Source organism: Podarcis erhardii, assembly GCF_964252035.2.
Source record: "Podarcis erhardii genome assembly, chromosome: 8".
Taxonomy (NCBI): Eukaryota; Metazoa; Chordata; class Lepidosauria; order Squamata; family Lacertidae; genus Podarcis; species Podarcis erhardii.
In genome coordinates, this window is record NC_138499.1 from 31,804,430 (window position 1) to 31,824,290 (window position 19,861).

Genomic DNA, 19,861 nt, shown 5'->3' on the forward strand with positions numbered 1-19,861 from the left:
ATAATAATAAAAAAGACATAACAGTTTTATTAATTTCAGTGAGTCTACTCTGAGTATGATATAGTTGCATAGAGACAACTGCACCTGCAATTTTTAAAAAAAATTATTATTATTATTATATTTATATACCACCCTATACCCGGGGATCTCAGGACAGTTCACAGAATAAAATCATGCCTGCAAGCACTCCAGTTGGAGAACAGCCTTTACCAAACGTGTTATGGGCTTTGAAGACACTCGAACTCAGGACACAAGGGAGAAACATGCTAAGAGGAAGACATGCTTGGCAAATCCACACCATGACCAACTCCCACCCGGAAACCAATATCCACATTGTGGAAAGACGTGTGGGTCCAGAAGGCCTCCACAGTCACTTACAGACTCATTCTTAAAACCGTGTTTATAGAAGATAATCTTACTCGGCTACGAGTGATCGCAGCAGCAGAAGAAGAAGAAGAGACCACAAAATACCTAATAAAAATTTAATAAAACAACCCAATAGCCTCCCGCCCCCCAAAAAAACATTTTTAAAGGGCATAGGACGTAAATTGAATCAACCAAATTAGGCTTGACTTGCAAATACTTTGGAGCCAATCCACAAACCTTATTGTGGTTGCATCCCCCAGTGCTGTTATGCCTCCAATAGGTTCAGAGGCTTTACTGAACTTTCCGAGAGCTCCTTGGAACACCCAAGCTGTGGTTTGCCTGCCAATTGTTGTGTCTGGGCTTGATGAGGCAGGTGACCCTCACCTGTTCCCAGCCTCCTCCAGCTGAGGAATCACTCAGCTCCTCCAACTAACAAGCACCACCTGGCCAGCTAGTGAGTTGGGCTGTGGGCCCTCACCTGCCTCAGCCTCCTAGAACATTCCTCCCACTGCTCCTTAGGCCTCAGCCTGCCGTATTTGGGGAGACAGAGCTCCCTCTGACTCTGGTCATGGGCCCTGCTGCTCTGGTTCCTGCACGCTGACCACCATTCTTCGTCACCCTGTGAGTACTTTCTATGCCAACCTCTCCTCTTCCATCCCCAGCTTGCTGTGTGTCCCAGTAACAGCAACACCCCACACTGGATTCCTCTTCCTCCTTCCTGTTCATGACATGGGCTGTAGCTCAGTGGTGGAGCATCTGCTTTACATGCAGATTGTCCCAGGTTTAGCCCCGCTGTGGGGGACGCGGGTGGCTCTGGGGGTTAAACCACAGAGCCTAGGACTTGCCGATCAGAAGGTCAGCGGTTCAAATCCCCGCGACGGGGTGAGCTCCCATTGCTCGGTCCCTGCTCCTGCCAACCTAACAGTTCAAAAGCACATCAAAGTGCAAGTAGATAAATAGGTACCGCTCCGGTGGAAAGGTGAACGACGTTTCCGTGTGCTGCTCTGGTTCACCAGAAGCGGCTTAGTCATGCTGGCCACATGACCCGGAAGCTGTATGCCAGCTCCCTCAGCCAATAAAGTGAGATGAGCGCCACAACCCCAGAGTCGGTCACGACTGGACCTAATGGTCAGGGGTCCCTTTACCTTTACTTTATCTCCAAAAAGGGCTGGGAGTGTCAGAGCTGATGCCAGTCAGTGATGCTAGATACACCCTGAGCTAGATGCGCCAATGGCTTGGCTCCGTAGAAGGCAGCTCCCTGCGTTCCTTTGTATCAGGCCAATCCCGCAAAGTGACACTTGCCATATTTCTGAAGAGAGTGGCTAACGGCCGGCCACTCGGTTGATACTTGTGCACTGGAGCAGAAAGGCTAGGAAGTGGATATATTGCTCCTGGCTCTTTTCCCTTGCTGTTATCGCCGATGTGGTTTTCTGTGTGGGGGTGGGGGAACCAAGTAAAAGCATAATTCCAAAGTGCAAGAAGAAAAAGGATTATTAGAAAGATAACTATCACCTGAGAACTCTGCACTTGTACACACGCCTCGCAACTGAAGCCAAGCTAATTTCCCCCAAAGCAATTGCCAAATGAGGGCTAGAGTTACAGTTTGCATGCTGACAGGAATCCATGGGGGGTTGATATTAAGCACACTGAGGGTAATTAAGTTGTTGTAATCATTAGTTTAGCAGTCAGTTTGGCACAGGGCTACGGTCTCCCCACCTTAGCCACAAGCAAGAACATCAGCTAATTTCCGCTCCTATTTAAAAGTTGTTCCGTTGTCTTCAGAGGGAATGCAGTTGTTTTAACTCTTAAAAGAGTTTGGATACTGCGAGGCAATTTCTTAGCTAAAAGGTAAAGGTACCCCTGCCCATACGGGCCAGTCTTGACAGACTCTAGGGTTGTGCGCTCATCTCACTCTAGAGGCCGGGAGCCAGCACTGTCCACAGACACTTCCGGGTCACATGGCCAGCGTGACGACGCTGCTCCGGCGAACCGGCACCAGAGCAGCACACGGAAACGCCGTTTTGCTTCCCGCTATACAGCGGTACCTATTTATCTACTTGCACTTAAGGGTGCTTTCGAACTGCTAGGTGGGCAGGAGCTGGGACCGAACAACAGGAGCTCACCCCACCGCGGGGATTTGAACCGCCGACCATGCGATCGGCAAGTCCTAGGCACTGAGGTTTTACCCACAGCGCCACCCGCGTCCCTTAATTTCTTAGCTACGAGGAGGAAATATTTGTAGATTTCAGCTAACATGGCCAGCCTGTAGCCATGCCTATTCTACAGCCAAGCCACATTGATTTCAGTGGAGGTTTTGGGTAAGAGCGTCTCCTATGCACCAATGTATGCGGTTCCGGACTTTGAAGAAGTCCGTGTGAACTTTGGGAAATAGGATGGGGGAGGAGTCTGTCTCCAATCTGTATTCCTGGGACTGCAGGAAGCTTTTGGACCTTTGATTTGTTTCTTTGAAGACTCGCTGGGAAATGTAATTTTATCCTTGAGAAATGCTTTAGCTTCCCCCCTTTTCCAGGAGGAGAAAAAAGAAAACATTCTGGAACTCAAAATAGGAATGCAGATGTGTTTTCTGCTTTGAACTGGAACTGCTACGCCTGCCCCCTTTCATGCCATCCCCCCCTCTCCCCCCCACTTAACTGGATGGATGAAAAATTTTAATGTCATTATAAGAGTAATGGGTCTGTTTGGGTGTTTGGTAGCAGATAGTATTCTACTTGTGATTGTCTTTGCAGTAATTCATTGCTTTGAATTTGGAATTCTATTATTTTACATCTCTGGCGGTTTAAAGTGTTTTTTTTCTTTTTTCTTTTTTTTTAATAAACACCAAACTTCACCTCATAAAAATTCATTACATAAGGGCATAAACAAGTATTTTTCCTTCCAGTCATTGGCAGTAAGTGATTCATCAGTTTTCCACAGAAAACCAATTTCATTGCAGATGTTCTGTAATTTCCACTCTTCTTGAGTTGTAGAATCATATCAACCAATCCCAATGTAGGCTATATAGAGTGTTTGAAGGAGTGTGTGTGTGTGTACGCTTAATCTTTTTAATAGGATTGACTATCATTTGCTGTCTCATCAGTTTTTCAAAATAACCATAAAGTAATCAGTCTGCCATTCTTTCCTTTGGGATACAGGCTATCATTTTCCTCTGTGCTCTGCCCTGTTGAAAGAGTTCAGTTAATAACTGGCAGAAAAGCAAAGGAATTGGGGTCCACACACTGTGCTTAAAACATCCTTCTGAAGGAATCCCTCCTCCACCTTTTTCCTCGATGGAAGGAGTGGGGGGCGACGTTCTGGGCACCCCTCCCCGTCCTCCCCACCCCCTGCACTGGGCAGCTTGAGGCTTGCTTGCTGCGTGGGTTTCCTCAGCAGTCTCACTACTGCGCGCCGCTGCTGCCTCCTCTCCCAGGCAGGAAGCAAGAGAGCGCAGCTGGCCGTAGGAAGAGCCGTCGCCACCACCCAGCATGCCCTTGCAGCTGTTCCCGGTCGGTCCCAGACTCCTGCTGCTGGGCGCCCCTGTTGGCACAGGGCGCCACTAATCCTAATGTGTAAGACGGCCCTGTCTCCACATGATTTGGACAACAGCTTTTGCCAGCCCAAGCCAGCCTGGTGACAAAGGTTCTGTGTCCACATCTGACTCCCGCCCCAGAAAGTGACTTAATTGTGCAGTGGGCGAAACACAACCAGTTGGTATTAATCTGGATGCTTTTATACCACAGCCTAAAGGACTTGTGCCAAGATGTGCACATGCAACCCTTTTTCTAGAATGTGAAATTGTACAGGGATAGTGTCGTGAGTGTCTTGGGTAGTAGGCAGCAAAGTGAAAGGACCTTCACCTATGCAACAAAACTTCCTCTCTTACACCCAAGGACCTGCCCCCATGCCCTCCACAAGTCTGCTCCAAAGGATTGGGGGAAATTCCAGAACAGGTTTTCAGGGGTGCAGGAAGGGGCATGCAGGGAGAGGAGAGGGAGTTGGAGTTTCATTGTGTGGGTGGAAGTCCTTATGCTCAAGCGGTAAAGCATGAGACTCTTAATTTCAAGCCCCACGTTGGGCAAAAGATTCTGCATTGCAGGAAGTTGGACTAGATGACTCTTGTGGTCCTTTCCAACTAAAATTTACAATTTTCTTTCCAATTACTCTTGTGGTCCTTTCCAATTAAAATTCTATGATTCTATGACTTATTTGGATGCAACCCATTGATTTTTGTGTATACCAGTTCTTACAGCCATTCCCCATTGTTGCCAAACTAGGAATCTTCTATGTATTATGAAGGGCTGGACGAAATACATACTTCCCTGCATGAAATAGATACAGTCGTACCTTGGAAGTCAAACGGAATCCATTCCGGAAGTCCGTTCGACTTCCAAAACGTTTGGAAACCAAAGTGTGGATTCTGATTGGTTGCGGGAAGCTACTGCAGCCAATCGGAAGCCCTGTCAGGAGCTCAGCTTCCAAAAATAGTTCACAAACCGGTACAGTTGCTTCCAGGTTTGTGGTGTTCGGGAGCCAAAATGTTCAGGAACTAAGCTGTTTCAAAACCAAGGTGCAACTGTACTGCGTTGATCCCTGTCCCACCACAGAGAAGATTCCTTGTTGACCTTCATCTTGACAGGTTTGACATACTGGTGCAAGGTGCAGATGACATTCAGGGAAATGAAGCTGAAAGATAGGTTGAGGTGGTGGTGGTCTTATCCCTAGGAAATTAGCGACTGAGTGTGCAAGCAGGTAAGTGAGGGCTTGGTCCTTGAAGGCTCAGTTCTTAGTATCCACTGCACTTCCTTTGTGTTTTGAGAGTAAATTTATTCTTCCACGGTCCACACAGCTGGATCACAGCCATTTCTGCTGAACATACCCTTATGAGAAGAGCCTGGATTTAATTTGCACTTTAAAACATTAATTTTTACTTGCAGATGTTAATGGAAATTCATTAGCCTAAATGTGACTTTATTGAATGCCTTGAGGACTAGACCAACTGAGATTGAATGTGCAAATTTGGTGCAGGACAATTAGGATTCAAAACAGCAGCCAGTCAAGAAGGGATTAAGGAAGATGGGAGGCGAGGCAGCAGATATGGTGTCTAATGACATATCATATAAAGTACTTTATTTATTTGCTTGCTTGCTTGCTTGCTTACGCCATGCTCCTCATCCAGGAAGTTTCAAAAATCAATTTTTATAAAACACACGCCACACACAGAGATCAATAAAAAAAAGAACACACTGAAAGTCAACACATTTTTACCAATGTTAACATTCGGCAAAATGCTAAAATAAAAATTGCACGCAACTTTATTCCAGACAAAGAGCGTGGAACCCAGTAACCCAGATGTCACAGGGACTACACCTACAAAGAAACTCTCTGTACATCCACATAACAGGAGTTAACACCCCAAACATTTAGGTCAGGGGGAATCCAGAGCAGGGTATTCCCTCCCCTAAAAAAATCTAGTGGTTGTGTTTGTTTCCATTTTAGCTGGAAATAAGTTCTCTTTTCCTCCCCCATAATACTTCCCCTAATCTATTACTGTTGTTGTCCAAGACCCTCCCTCCCTATGTTTTGATTTTTATGACTCCCTTTAGTTCTTTTAGTCTTTTCTGTTGGCTTTGTGCATTTTGCATCATGGAAAAAGGATAAATAAGGAGGGACACAACAGAGAGTGATAAAATTATGAATCTGAAACAGAGAGATCTCCTCATATAATGCTAGAAGTCTGGCTGACCCATTGAAATGTATTGGTGGTAGGTTCAGAACTGACAAAAGGGAGTTCTATTGTACATGGCATGTCAGTATTTTAATAAATCTATAAGTAACATCTTTATGTAACTCCATGCCACAAGGTTTAAAGATGGCAATGAGCTGTAAAAAGGGATTAGACAAATTTATGGAAGATTATAAAGTTATCACTAGCCATTAGCCATCTGAAGAGGAGCTTCCAAGTTCAGAAGCAGACTATCTTTGAATACCAATTGCTTGCAGACAAACAACTGCCTTCATGTTGCCATCATGCTTTGCTTCTGGACTTCTCACTTATTTTAAGGACAAATTTTTAGTTTTGCCTTTATTAACAGGCATTTCATGTGATCTCATCCAGAATTAAAACGGGCTGCTATGTTCCAATTGTTATTTGTTATTACTGTTGTTCATTCTGACAGTTTTCACTATCAGCTTTGTTTCATATTATTCTCATTGTTCGATGACAATTGCATAAACTTTTTTAAAAAAAATTACTGCTACTGCATAAGAGGAATCGAGGCTTCAAAGTTGGCAAGATGACCCCCCTTATCCAGCCTGGCTGAGATTGGTGGGAGTGGATTGTCCTTCAGCACATCATTGCTCACATTTTACAGCAAGGAACTGCCTGCTGAACTCTTTGAAATGTGCTTTTTGTTGTATGCAAATGTCTGCAAATATGTGAAATGGAAGCTATTCTGATGGTAGAGTGACAGCTGGCAATTTTCCATTCCTGTTCCCCCCCCCCCCCCCCGCCCCACATACACTTGAACTGGTGACCTAGAAGTGCAAGGATAACCCCTAAGTAATTTTAAGGCTTGCTTTGAATCAGAGTTTGGAACATCTTACTAATTACCCTTATCTAAATGCATTTATCTACTTTCCCTAACATCTCTTCAGATTCATTGCAGTGCTGAATAATTACCTGATGGACTTGCTCTGCCATTTTTTATGTCAGGCAAAAACTCTGCCTTTAGTCTCTGCAGGTGTGCAAGTGGCAATTGAGCTCCATTTGTTCAGGCCAGCAGTTGAGTGAACTACTGGAGGCACAAGAAAGCTTTAGCTTGACATCCCTCCCTGGGGGGAGAGGGATTCCTACCTGGGGGGAGAGGTACGGTAACTTTAGAAGAATCACCAGACATTTCACGTGATCTCACTCTGCCCATTTTTTTCTAGTTATGTTGCACTTGCACACTTTCAAATATTCCGCAAAGCCTCCTACCCACATGGGAATCCAGCCAAGCCATCTTTCTGAAGCTCCCCTCTCTTTCTCTTCCTCTACTCCCGTTCCAGCTTTGACCTGAATATGACCCAAGCATCCTTAGCACAACTTAAGCTGTGTACAGGCAACAGCTTTGCAGATGTTTGAAGGAGGCTGTAATTGCCCACAGACAAGGCTGCCAACCCAATCCTTATAAAACAGTATTCTGTGCACATTCAGGCTCACCGCACAACTTTTAGCCACTCTCTGGTGCACAACTTCTGGCCCGCTCTGACTCCCCTCGCACAACAGATCCACATGCACCTTCTGTCTGCAGCCTCCCCTAAAGTTACACATGCTCCTTTTTTGAAAAATTCCACCAATGTCTTTGATCAAACTGACTTCATATATTTTGAAGACTTGCAGAAGGTTGAAACCCATCTGTAGAATTTAAAGGGTTCTCCCAGAGTTGTTTTTCTACACACACACACACAAATCCACCCACCCCTCCCATCTAAATTAATAAATAGATATTTCTGGGGCATTTCACACTGAGACACTCTCTCTTTCTCACCAGTGACTCTTTCCCTGTGTATTTTGCCCTTCCAAGATAGCAACTCAAGTATTGCTTAAGTGATCACTTGTCCCTGGATTGGTCAGCCAAGAGTCCCTGTTCTTTGCTGGAGTCTCTTGTTCTTTCTCAGCTTGCTTCAACCTCTCATCCACCCTTTAAGCACGCAAACAAATCAGAAACTGAAGCGAGTTCCCAGATCTTTAATCTTGGGTGACTAAACTGCGGAGCATAATTCTGCAATGTAACCTCTAGTGTAGAAACTGGTATTGGCATCTCGCCCATTCTAGACATGTGGAGGAAACCTGACATTCCTGCCAGCCCCAACTTGTGAGGTATTCAGAAAAGCATTGTGCTTTCTCAAAGCTATTTTTGGAGGAAGGACATAAATCCACAGTCTATAGGAACCTTCGTGATCCCATTGATATTTAGCCTTGAGTTTGTACCTCGGTTTGATAAGCAAATAACATGTCAGCTTTCTGGCTCACTCACCAGCCATACTTCCAACAAATATTTGAAATTGCAAAGGTAATGGGACAGAAATAATTAATCATGATGTTAATTCAAGGCAAACGTTCCTCAGATGCTGATGCTATATGCAGAGGAATCTCAGGACAGCTTGCCCTTAAGACCAAGGAGAGTTAGAAACATTAGCCACAGCCCAAATGACCACTGCTCAGGGAGCTGTAGTAGTCCAGCAAAATCTAGAAGGCCACCAGATCCAGACCCTGCCCTAGAGAATGAAGATTTAATATCACCCAGAGAGGAACTGCACCACCCAAAAGGAGGATGGATATTTGCATGTGTGCTACTTGTATAGATTCACATTTAGAAATAATGACAACTCACCACAGCAGGGAAGAGACTGTGAGCAGGTTGGTTCACATGCCTGCTCAGTCTGTTGTCCAGGTGCTAACTTTTCTTGTCTTGTGGTTCTTAGCCTTTGAGCTGGGCTTGGACTGGGCAGCACTTCAAATAGATGAGTCCTTCAAGCCCTCTTCATATAGAGGGCTGTCCTCTCTAAAATAGGACACATGGCCACCCAAAGAGCAAGACTGACAAAGACCCTAATCTGCAATTTTAGTGACAGAAATAACAGTACTGCTCACTTTGATCTCCAAACTGTTTCCTTCTTCAAGAAAAAATTGAAGCAATTTTAAATAAATAGCTCTCATAGTTCTAAGAAGCCTGTGAAACGTTCCTTTAAAATACTGTCCTCTGTTCTTCACGTTACATATACAAATTACTGCCTGCAACTTTTAGAGGAATGCTGTTTTCATAAACTATTTAAGCTGTCATTTCCCATTAGGAAATTATCGGCCAGCCAGAAGTTCTTGCATACACAGTTAAATACTGTATTCTCTTCTTACCATTTTCTCCAATAGCACCTAGAAATTATTTACTCCGCAATGCTGAACAGATGTATCAGGAAGGAAACCTTACTGAATTCAGAGAGACATGCACACACACAACTCTAGTTTAATCAAAGTCATTTGACTGGAGTCTCAATACAGGTATGTGATGCTGCCATCACTGAAACCAGAGCAGCTGAACAAATCTTCTTATGGGGGTGGGATGGGGATCAGTATGAATTAGCTCCATGGGTCCCTTCCATGCCTGTGATTCTGTGTCTGTGAAGTTAGAACCTGCAAGAGGATACCTGGTGAACTGGTCAAATCAGTTCCTTTGTTAAGCTAATGGCATTGGTCACTATCATCAGCATCATAAAGGGTTAGCTAAGAAGAGATGTGTTGCCATAGTGACAACACTAAGCAAAGGTGTGCTGCCATACTTTTAGGTGGTGGGATAGGCATTTTCTCACCACTTCCCACCTGGCTGGATGCCACATCCATCCCAACAAGGAGAATAATAGGCCTGGAAGCTGGAGACATAGAGGCTTGTCTTGATCTGTGCTGAACCCAGTCAGTGCCGGATTTACGTATAAGCTAAACAAGCTATAGCTTACGGCCCCACTCTCTTGTGGGGCCCCAAAAAAATTAAAGAAAAAAAACCTGGATGTACATTTCCAAAATATAAGATAAAAAACAAATAAAACCTGCATACAGCAACAGTGCTTTGTGTTGTGATGTAAGTAATGGGCCCTGCCTGCTAGCCTGCTCCCTAAAATATCACTGGTTTGCTCACTTCTAAAGGAACTTTTGTTATTGCCAAATGCCAATGTGTTTGCATTATTAAGTTTGTTATGAATAAAAAACCATTTTAAGTTAGAGCTTAATAATTATTTCACTATTAATATACTTCTTCTTAACTGTATTTGAGTTAAACAATTACTTTGATAAAATACATATTTTTTATGTGCAAATGGCTTTAGATTCCTATTAGGTCCATAAATTACCATATAGCGTATATTCAACACTAAAAACACCGACAATTTGTTGTTGACAAAGAACAGCTGGACATATAAAGGGCCCCATTACCTCCCGTAGCTAACGGCCTCATCAATCCTAAATCCAGCCCTGAACCCAGTGCTATGGCTTGAGGATCTCTCTGGGAATCAAATAGGGAGGCAGGATTTGTGGCGTGTTAATACTGTGGACCCATCCATCAGGTTGTATATATGTGTAAATAAAACCATATATCTTAAAGACTCCTTAGTATCCATTGACCTTTACTCCAAGGAAACTAAACTCTGGATAGGTGCAGGCATCCCTGAAATTTTGGAGGCTGCGGGGTGTACAACATTAAGGAGATGCTGGTTGATATAAGTGGTGGCTTCATGCAAGCCTAGTCCATTTGCAAGACTAGCGAACTCCTCTTTGCCTGGAAGGAAACCTGGACCTACCACTACACTCTTCCCCATTTTACAGATTAGTGGTGCTGGGGGAGTGAATATCTTTATTTTAGTATTAGGAAAAGGGAACTTCAGGGCCATTGCAAACTTGAACGTTCCCTGTCCTTGGGTGAGCTTGTCTGAAGCTGCAGCTAGCCACAAGGCTTCTGTAATTTATGGTCTTTCACTATGGAAGCTTGTTGCAGCACCCTGAACCGTCTCAGATTCAGGGCCAGTGTGCAGACAATGCTCAGCAGAGGTGCCAACTCCTAAGGGCTGAGTTCACTTCCCTTCCCCCAATAAAATATTTGAGGGGGTTGCCCTCCAAGTTGATGGGCATTGCCATTCAAATGGTATGCATGCAACCACATCTTACGATCAATTATGTGGGGTGGGGCTTGCTTGGGCCCCTCAGTATTTTATTCACGTTGGCACCCCTGATGCCAGTTGGGTGACTGTTGCATTTTATTTTTTTTTCTTAAATGCAAAGCTGCTGTGGTCAAGGCTGCTGTCTTGAGTGGAGGGCATGGGGAGAAGCTACTTAGCTCTTTCCCTCCCGCCCTTTGTTTGCGCAAAACTGATTGCATCCTCCAGCTGCTTTCTGAGGAACGGAGGTAAGGCTATTGGAACATGTAGCTCCCCCTCTCCACTAGTGGTAAAACACCTTTGGGGAGTGATTGTGAGCAGGCAAAAGGCAGGAAGGGAAATTTTAAGCAGCCCTTTGCCCCCCTCCCCTGTTTCTGCTATAGGGCTGCTTTGCATTTAAAAACAAAACAAAGCACAAACCACAAAGGGAAAGCACAGCACCACGGATCATCAGGTGTCGTTTCACCCTTAGAATAACTTAAACGTGATATTTACTGTTGCAGCTCTGCATTATTTTAAAAATCCTACCAATCTATATTACCCCGAGCCCAGTGTATTAACATGGAGAGGGGCTGCACTGCTCTACTGCATTACTTGAGCTGCTGATAAAGCAAATTGCTATGGAGGCCCAGCTACTAAGACAAGATAGTGCTATGACAGAAATAATATAAGGAATAATAAGGACCCAGGTGTCCATAATTAAAGCTGTATTTCAAGCAAGGGGTTTTTGGTGACATCATTTATCAATGTCATTACAAGCCCTTGACGGAATTACAACTTTATATGCAGAATTCAGAGATACGTGATTTGTTAGAATGCATGAAGAATGTTTCTATTAAAAGCAGGCAGGCAATATGTTAACCTCTAGTGGTAGAAGTGCCAGCAATCTGTGATAGGAAGAAAACACTTTTAAAAAAAATTCCTCCCCATCCCCCTTAGATTATCCTTAACAGAGTGATCAAAATTGACGGGGTTCTCTTTGGGGGGAGGCAATGGGCACTCCTGAACAAAGTGGGATAGGGCTCTGGAGGGCTGTTGGGAGAGAAGAGAACTGCCTGAAATCTGGTAGAGTCATTACTCACAGAAAAGGGCTTCATCCGAATTTGGGTAATTTCATCAACCCCTAGCAGTAACCCTCTCCGCTCCCCCAGTCCCCATCCCACATTGTTCAGGAATGTTCCTACAGAGAGGCTTTTCAGGGGTGGGGAGGGTCTAAGGGAAGAGGAGCACAGGAAACTTACATTTTAATCAGTTTCCTTCCATGCACAGATCTAAGTATCCAAGCCTGTGCAGCTTGTGCAACATACAGGCAGGTTGCAGAGCACATATTACAGAGCTGCAGACACAGGAACGTACAAAAGCAAGCACTCATGGGTTGTTCTTGCGGTTTTGTTTTATGCACAATGTACTTTAATTGTGATGTTTTTGAAACCCACACCCTGCAGTCATTTGGAGGAGGGGACAGGCTCTTGAGTACTAATAATAAATAAAATAAATAAGCAGTGCTGGTTCTGAAATGCAGCATCAGCAATCCTGGCTTACAAAATCTGCTTCAGTCAGCCACACTAAAATGTTTGATTCTACCCGGGTCTCCTAATCATCAGACAAGCACTCCTGCTTCCATTGTTTTCCTCTATTAGTTCCCAATCCTTTTGTGCTTCCTATAATCGTAGCATCATAGGATTGTAGAGTTGGAAGGGACCCCAAGGGTTATTTAGTCCTAACACCCTGCAATACAGGAATCACAACTTAAGCATCCATGGCAGATGGCCACACAACATCTGCTTAAAATCCTCTAATGAAGACGAGTCCACAACCTCCCGAGGGAGTCTGTGCCACTGTCAAATAGCTCTTACTGTCAGAAAGTTCTTCCAGTGTGGTGTAGTGGTTAAGAGTAGTGGACTCATAATCTGGTGAACCAGGTTTGCATCCCCGCTCCTCCACATGCAGCTGCTGGGTGACCTTGGGCTTGTCACACTTCTCTGAAGTCTCTCAGCCCCACTCACCTCACAGAGTGTTTGTTGTGGGGGAGGAAGGGAAAGGTGAATGTTAGCCACTTTGAGACTCCTTCGGGTAGTGATAAAGCGGGATATCCAATCCAAACTCTTCTTCTGGTGTTTAGTTGGAGTCTCCTTTCTTGTAACTTGAAGTTATTGGTTTGGCTCCTACCCTCCAGAGCAGGAGAAAACAAGCTTGTTCCATCTTCCATGTGACAACCCTTTAGATATTCAAAGATGGCTATTGCTCAGTCTGTTCTTATTCAGGCTAAACAAACTCAGCTCCCTCAGCCTTGTCTAATAAGGCTTTATTTACAGATACTCGATCATCTTGGTTGCCCTCCTCTGCATATATTCCAGTTCGCCAAAATCCTTTTTAAATTGTGGTGCCCATAACTGGACACAGGAATTCAGGTGTGGCCTGAGCAAGGCAGAATAGAGTGGCACTATTACTTCCCTTGTTCTGGACACTATGCTTCTGTTGATGCAGCCTAGAATAGCATGAGCTTTTTTTTTGCTGCTGCATCACCCTGCTGACTCATGTTAAGCTTCTGGTCCACTAAGACCCCTAGATCCTTTTCACATGTACTACAGGCAAACCCTGTGTCCCCCATCTTATATTTGTGCAGCACACAAAAGCACAGTACTGTCTCTTAAGCAAATTTGTTTTCAGCTTTATTAAGAAGGAAAAATGGCAGCTGGAAAAAGACACAAGGGATGAGAAAATCAGGGAGAATAAATAAATAAATACCCCTGAAACAATAAACAAAACAAACTTCACTTCAAATACCAATAAAAAAATTCATTAATTCACTGTTGCAAATTACTTTTGCTTAGAGCAGAAGTTCTTGATCTTTCCTCTTAATTATGGCTTCATCAGTTTGCAGCAAAAAGCTTGTTCGTTCAATAGATAAATATTTTATTTTATTTATTTTTTGTAACAACTTAAAACGGCATTTATCAAGAAAGCAATGTAAAAAAGATAAATAGAGCCAAACCATAGTTTGTTTTCTTTTAAAACATTTTGCTTTTGGATATATGTAGATGAAGATAAATAAGGGAAAATGGATTTTAAGCAGTACCCATGGTCCTGTGATGTTGTAGGTGCAGAACTCTGATGTGCATTGAGACTCTTATGCCAGCCTCTCATTTGTACACACAGGTCTTCTACTTCCACTGAAACCAGTGTGACTCCATTACATACATGTAGTCACAAACTGGAATCCATAGTACAATTGTGTTTTCCAAACTATGTCTGCCTTGGGGTTGGGTGAATCTGTTAATTTTGTTTTTTCTGAGTTTCTCAGTTTTCTAATCTTAATGTCAATTCTGCACATTTCAGATAGATAGATAGATAGATAGATAGATAGATAGATAGATAGATAGGAATGAGAGAGAAATCCTCTCGGAAATTTATCACAATTTTAGTGCAAATTTCTCCTAATATACATACTTTTGTATGGAATTTTGCCTATCCAGTTTTTGTATGCAGCAATTGCTACTTGCAAATGTTACAAGCAGCATGTTGAAAGGTTTTGGTACAGTTCTACAGTGTCTGAATCTATTTGTAGATATCCTCATTCAGTTAATATGTGGAAAGAAGGACCCTAGCTAGCTACAGGGTTATCAGTGCTACACTCAGCACCTATTTTGGAAACTTCAGGTCATGTAAAGCCTAGTAAGCAGAATTTTGTGAACTCTGCATTAATCTCATGCATTATATCTACCATTCTCATTAAATTAATGAGAATAGATATTTCATTCAAAAATGATAAAATTCTGTAAAATTCTCATGGAAGGGGTGCAGTGTGTTTTGTTTGTTTTTAAATGCAATCATCTACTTTTGAGGTGGCTGTGGGAAGTTTGTGAGTGTCTCTTCTTTCATTCTACATTTCACCACTTTACCAGAGTTCCCTGTGAAGAGTGGTTGATGGTTAAACCACTCTGGGAATTGTGTCTCTGGGAGAGGACTAGGGATCTCCTAACTCTGAATGAACTACAGCTCCCAGAATTCTTTAGGGGAAACCATGGCTGTTTAAAGTGGTATCACAATGCCTTTAAATGTGTGGTGTGAGCGTGGCCTAAGTCTCGGTAAAACCATTGAAGTAAATGGGCTTAATCATGACCAACCTCATTGTTTTTGATGGGCCTGCTTAGAGGATGCCATCTGACTAAGTCATACTCAGTGCTTACTGCACAAATTGGCCTAATTGTGTGAAGCATCTCCATGCCACTTTCAGGACCAGAAATGTGCACCCCTGGTTTGCAGACTTCCCTCTCAAATGGACAACCCACATAGTAATAGTAAGCAGCTATTAAGTTTCTAGAACCCAAATGTAATACATTGTTATAGAGAAATATTGTCCAGCAATTAAACTGTTTGAACAGTTACTCAATTATCATATGCAGACCTGCTTGTTTAAAAGTAGGTGCATGTGGATATGCAGAAGGCTTTCCTCCAAACATGCTAAGATTTTCAAGGGGCTGCTGCCATTTTAATGTGGACACCTCATGTGAAAACTGAGATGGTACAATCTCCACCTGAAAACTGTATCCACAATTTAATTTAATACAGTTGAATTGGTTCCTGTTTCCATATTTTGAGTATATACATAGTTGCTAATTCTTTTCCAATTACTTTACTTGTTTATTTGTAGACTGTAAGCTACTTTGGGCAGAGGCTGACATTTCCCCCCCATTGTTGTTATTGTAAAGTACCAAGTATACTTCCTGGTGCAGTGTAATGAAAGTAATAAATAAGAAGCAAAAGCTAGCCAACTTTTCCAGAAAGGTTTATTTCATATTCAGCTTCCACACTTCTCCATACCCTTAGCAGCTAAGTCACAAATGCATATATATTGAAAGCCTTTCCTAAATGGAACACTGTTCAGTTATTCCCTAATAAGGCCAGGTACCAAGAAGTGAGTGCTCCCAAGGAAGCAGAGAACACACCAGAAACTCAGCTCTCATCACTTCTATTTGCCTCTTCTTAGCAACAGCACACGGCCATTTCTGTGTCCTGACAGTTTACTTCTTAACGGTTATGCTGTGTGTGGACATTCTGACATCATGGCAATCAAAGGCTGATTGGAGGCTCCTTGCAATAAATCAAAGCTTTATCATGCCCAGACCTTGGAGATATTGCAGGAGAGCAGCCAATTGCTAAGAAGGAATCTCAAGCCCCTTCCACATATATCTGCTGCAGATGGCTCCCCCTAACCTAATTCCACACAGCTTGGATAGTTGGGCAACAGTTGGGTGGAAGAGGGCAATATGATTTGCCTTGCTCAGGTGATGGTCCATTCACACATGCTCCTGAGCAGTGTAGAATGGCACAAGCAGAATAATAGAATAATAGAGTTCACCAAGTAGATCACCAAGGGTGATCCACTCCAACACTCTGCAATGCTGGAATCTTGCCCACAGTCATCCGTGGGTGGGCTCGAACCACCAACCTTCTGATTACCAGCCAGACACACTGACCCACTGCGCCACAGGCTCACATACTGCAAAGTGTGCTTGTGAATGGCACATCAGACTGTCAGGTAAGATCCTGCGTATTTTTTGACCTTTTTCATGATCCTCAGGTTTTAATTGGATGTTTTATTCACGTCTTTACTAAAACCATAGTAAATGCATTGACTGTATATGAGGTGAAGCAGACTATAGAAAATAATGACAGTGTTTAGATCTGCTGTCTGAAGATGGTGCTAGTGGGAATTCCTAGCAGTGAGCAGGAAAGTACTGAGAGCCTCTTTAGAAAAGCTAACCATAAGCAACTGATAACTTGCACATCACTGCAATGTGATTTGATAATCACCGCGTAATTTACATTATCTTGAAGGTGGTTTGGATACCTCATAATCCAGAATGCTGAAGAATGGTTTTCGGCCACTACAAGTATTGCAATAGTTGTATTGGTTATTAGCTGGTTTCTGAGACAAGTTGCTGCAATTAGCCCTTAAAGCCCTACATGTCCTGGGATATCTGATGGATATATACCGCTCCAGGTTTTCATTTTTGTTAGGAGCCACTACCATAGCAGGTGAGACTCTATTGGTGGAAGAGCCTTTTTCGTGATGGTTCCTCCACCCACCCTCATGTCAGAAATGCACCAGATTTACTCAACCTTTTCAGGAGGGCCATGAACATCTTCCCTTTTAAGGAGACATTTGGCCTGTAAGTGATTGTCAGCCTCTCTTCTGATTCTGATCTCCTGTGATCACATTGTTCACATTCTTTAATATTTTAATGTTTAATGTTTAAATTTTATTTATCTGACAAGCAGCTTCAAGGAAATGGTAGGAAAGCAAGCTACAATGTATAAATAGATTAAAATAAATATTAATATAGTTACATTACTTATCAAGAGCCTTTCCTATTCTGGAAATGCTTTATATCTAGCTGCTATATTCAGTATTCATCATTCATGACTATTTTGGATGTGTTTCTATTCCCTGAGGAATTTCATCATGGTGGCTATTATGCTAGTTGAAGAAATGTTGGCATGGGCATGTTAGTCTTCATGCCCCAACCGGGCATGAATTCTTAAGTCCTTGGATTTTATAACATCCATTTAAAACTGGTGAACATTCCAAAATAGGCACATCCCAATTTTATTTCAGTTTTGGGAGCATTATGCTTATAGAATGTGCAATGTATATTTTGCTTTGTAATAACCGCAAACAGCTTTTGTTATTAACGTTTTGTCCAAGCTTTATTCCTTTTTGATGATCAATCATAGTATGAAAGATTCTGGGTTTTTTCCACAAATCATACCTGCTGGCATTACCTTCAGCTTCTCTCTTCTGAAAAATGCTCAGTAATTTGTCTTTGCTGCCCACTTCCCAGATGATATTACACTGGAACCTATGTCGTTTTCCACATGACTACAGTAAGGAAAAGCTGTGAGAGACCAATGGTTCCATTGGCATTGCCCCCCCCCCCAATGTAATGTACAAATTAACTAACCTGCATTTTAACTTAATTTTGTTTTTGAACACATAGAGGCAAAACTTTTGCCAAAGAAACAATTGAATGACCCTTGAGTATTCCAGTGACAGCATCCTTGATTGATGTACACATAAATTTCTGTTTTAGTGCCAGACTATTGGAGGCCGGAGATAAACATTTTTGCCCACATGTGCATTTTGCAGACAACATTCCAGAGTGTATTGAGGAAAGCCTATACATATGAAACAGGCTTTTAACTGTTTTGAAAGTCCGTCCATTCCTTGGATGATCAGACATTGACAGAACAAGAGCTACTTACCCCTGCTGGTTATCAGTGGGCAAATGGATAAATGATAATAAATGCACATACTTAATGGGTTTGATACAAATAAGAGAATGTGTGGCAGAATTATGTGGCAATCATTTTAACAAGGTGATTTGCAATATGTGCCTGGGAGCCTCAGTTCATTCTATAATCAGTGTGAACTCAAGGCCTTGTGCTTCATCTCTCAGGCTGGAAATCATTGTTGGTTTACCTAAAGTGTTAAATCATCTATTTTGGAAAGTGTGTGGTTCTCTAAGATGCCTTTCCCTTGGACCTGAAAGCATGTTGTGAGCTTATGGAATTAGGTCTTCTTTCACCCCTGCTCACCATGAAAGCTCCTTTCATGAAATTATTCTGGTGGGCAATCTAGCATGACAACATTATGGTTTGTCTGTTTCACTTGGGAGACTTAAACATTGGTTCAGGCATGTCACTTCAGGTTTCAGGAAGTGCAACATTCATATCAAGGTTCAAGGCTACTACTGGATATATTCAAGATTTAATTGCAAGAAAACCCCCCAAAAAAACCCTGATTCCTGTTTTGTTATTGATGTTGTGTAAGCTGCTCTGGGAAGCTTTCTGGCTGAAGAGCACCGATAAATGCATAAAACAAACCAACAAAATATTTAAGAACATTTGCTGAGGTGCGTTTTTATATCTCACTATAACCAGGGATAGGGACGTGGGTGGCGCTGTGGTGTAAACCACCGAGCCTAGTGCTTGCCGATCGGAAGGTCGGTGGTTCGAATCCCCGTGACGGGGTGAGCTCCCATTGCTCGGTCCCAGCTCCTGCCAAACTAGCAGTTCGAAAGCACGTCAAAATGCAAGTAAATAGGTACCACTCCAGCGGGAAGGTAAACAGCATTTCCGTGCGCTGCTCTGGTTTTGCCAGAAGCAGCTTAGTCATGCTGGCCATATGACCTGGAAAAACTGCGGACAAACGCTGGCCCCCTCGGCCTGTAAAGCGAGATGAGCGCCGCAACCCCAGAGTCGTTCGTGACTGGACTTAACTGTCAGGGGTCCTTTACCTTTTTATAACCAGGGATATAGGCTGAATACATCTATATGCGGTCCAATAGGCAGGAATGGGGGGGGGGGTTGGAGAGGAGGCTGTCCCTCTTTGGCTCTCCTAAATAGCCCTGAATTGTCTTGCCTTGGAAAGCCTCACTGAGTATTCTCATCCTGTACTTAAGGGATTGTTGCCAATAACACTTCAGCTATACCAATAGTTACATTGCCAATAGTTAACAGCATCACTTTCCTATTGTGATGATAACATCACACAAGAGTCTTCTTGCTGTGCTCCTGCTCTTTGGAGATGAGGGGAGGGGGGAAAATAATCCCCAGGACTCCCCAGTCAGTTATCTTTTGTCTAGACCCAGTGTTTACCACAGGGCAGCACTGATTTGAGACATCTGTTTTGTCTACATGGAAAAACATCTGGGAACTGGTGCTGGCATATACCTCTGTCCACTGCACCATTTCAAAAGGGGTACATTTCCCCTCATAACACAAATCTATTTGGAAGACAGCTTCTAAC

The 19,861-nt window shown here is 43.1% G+C and overlaps 1 long non-coding RNA gene across 1 annotated transcript in view; it reads right to left on the reverse strand.

Annotated features, from left to right (window-relative positions):
- Nucleotides 1-9,538, reverse strand: part of LOC309349158 — a 12,470-nt gene extending 2,932 nt beyond the window's left edge. Inside the window, exons 1-2 of the long non-coding RNA XR_014159778.1 lie at nt 9,260-9,538; nt 8,739-8,907 (exon numbers count right to left, since the gene is read on the reverse strand). This is a non-coding gene — a long non-coding RNA (uncharacterized lncRNA). The remainder of the gene's footprint in view (nt 1-8,738; nt 8,908-9,259) is intronic.
- Nucleotides 9,539-19,861: the final 10,323 nt, after the last annotated feature.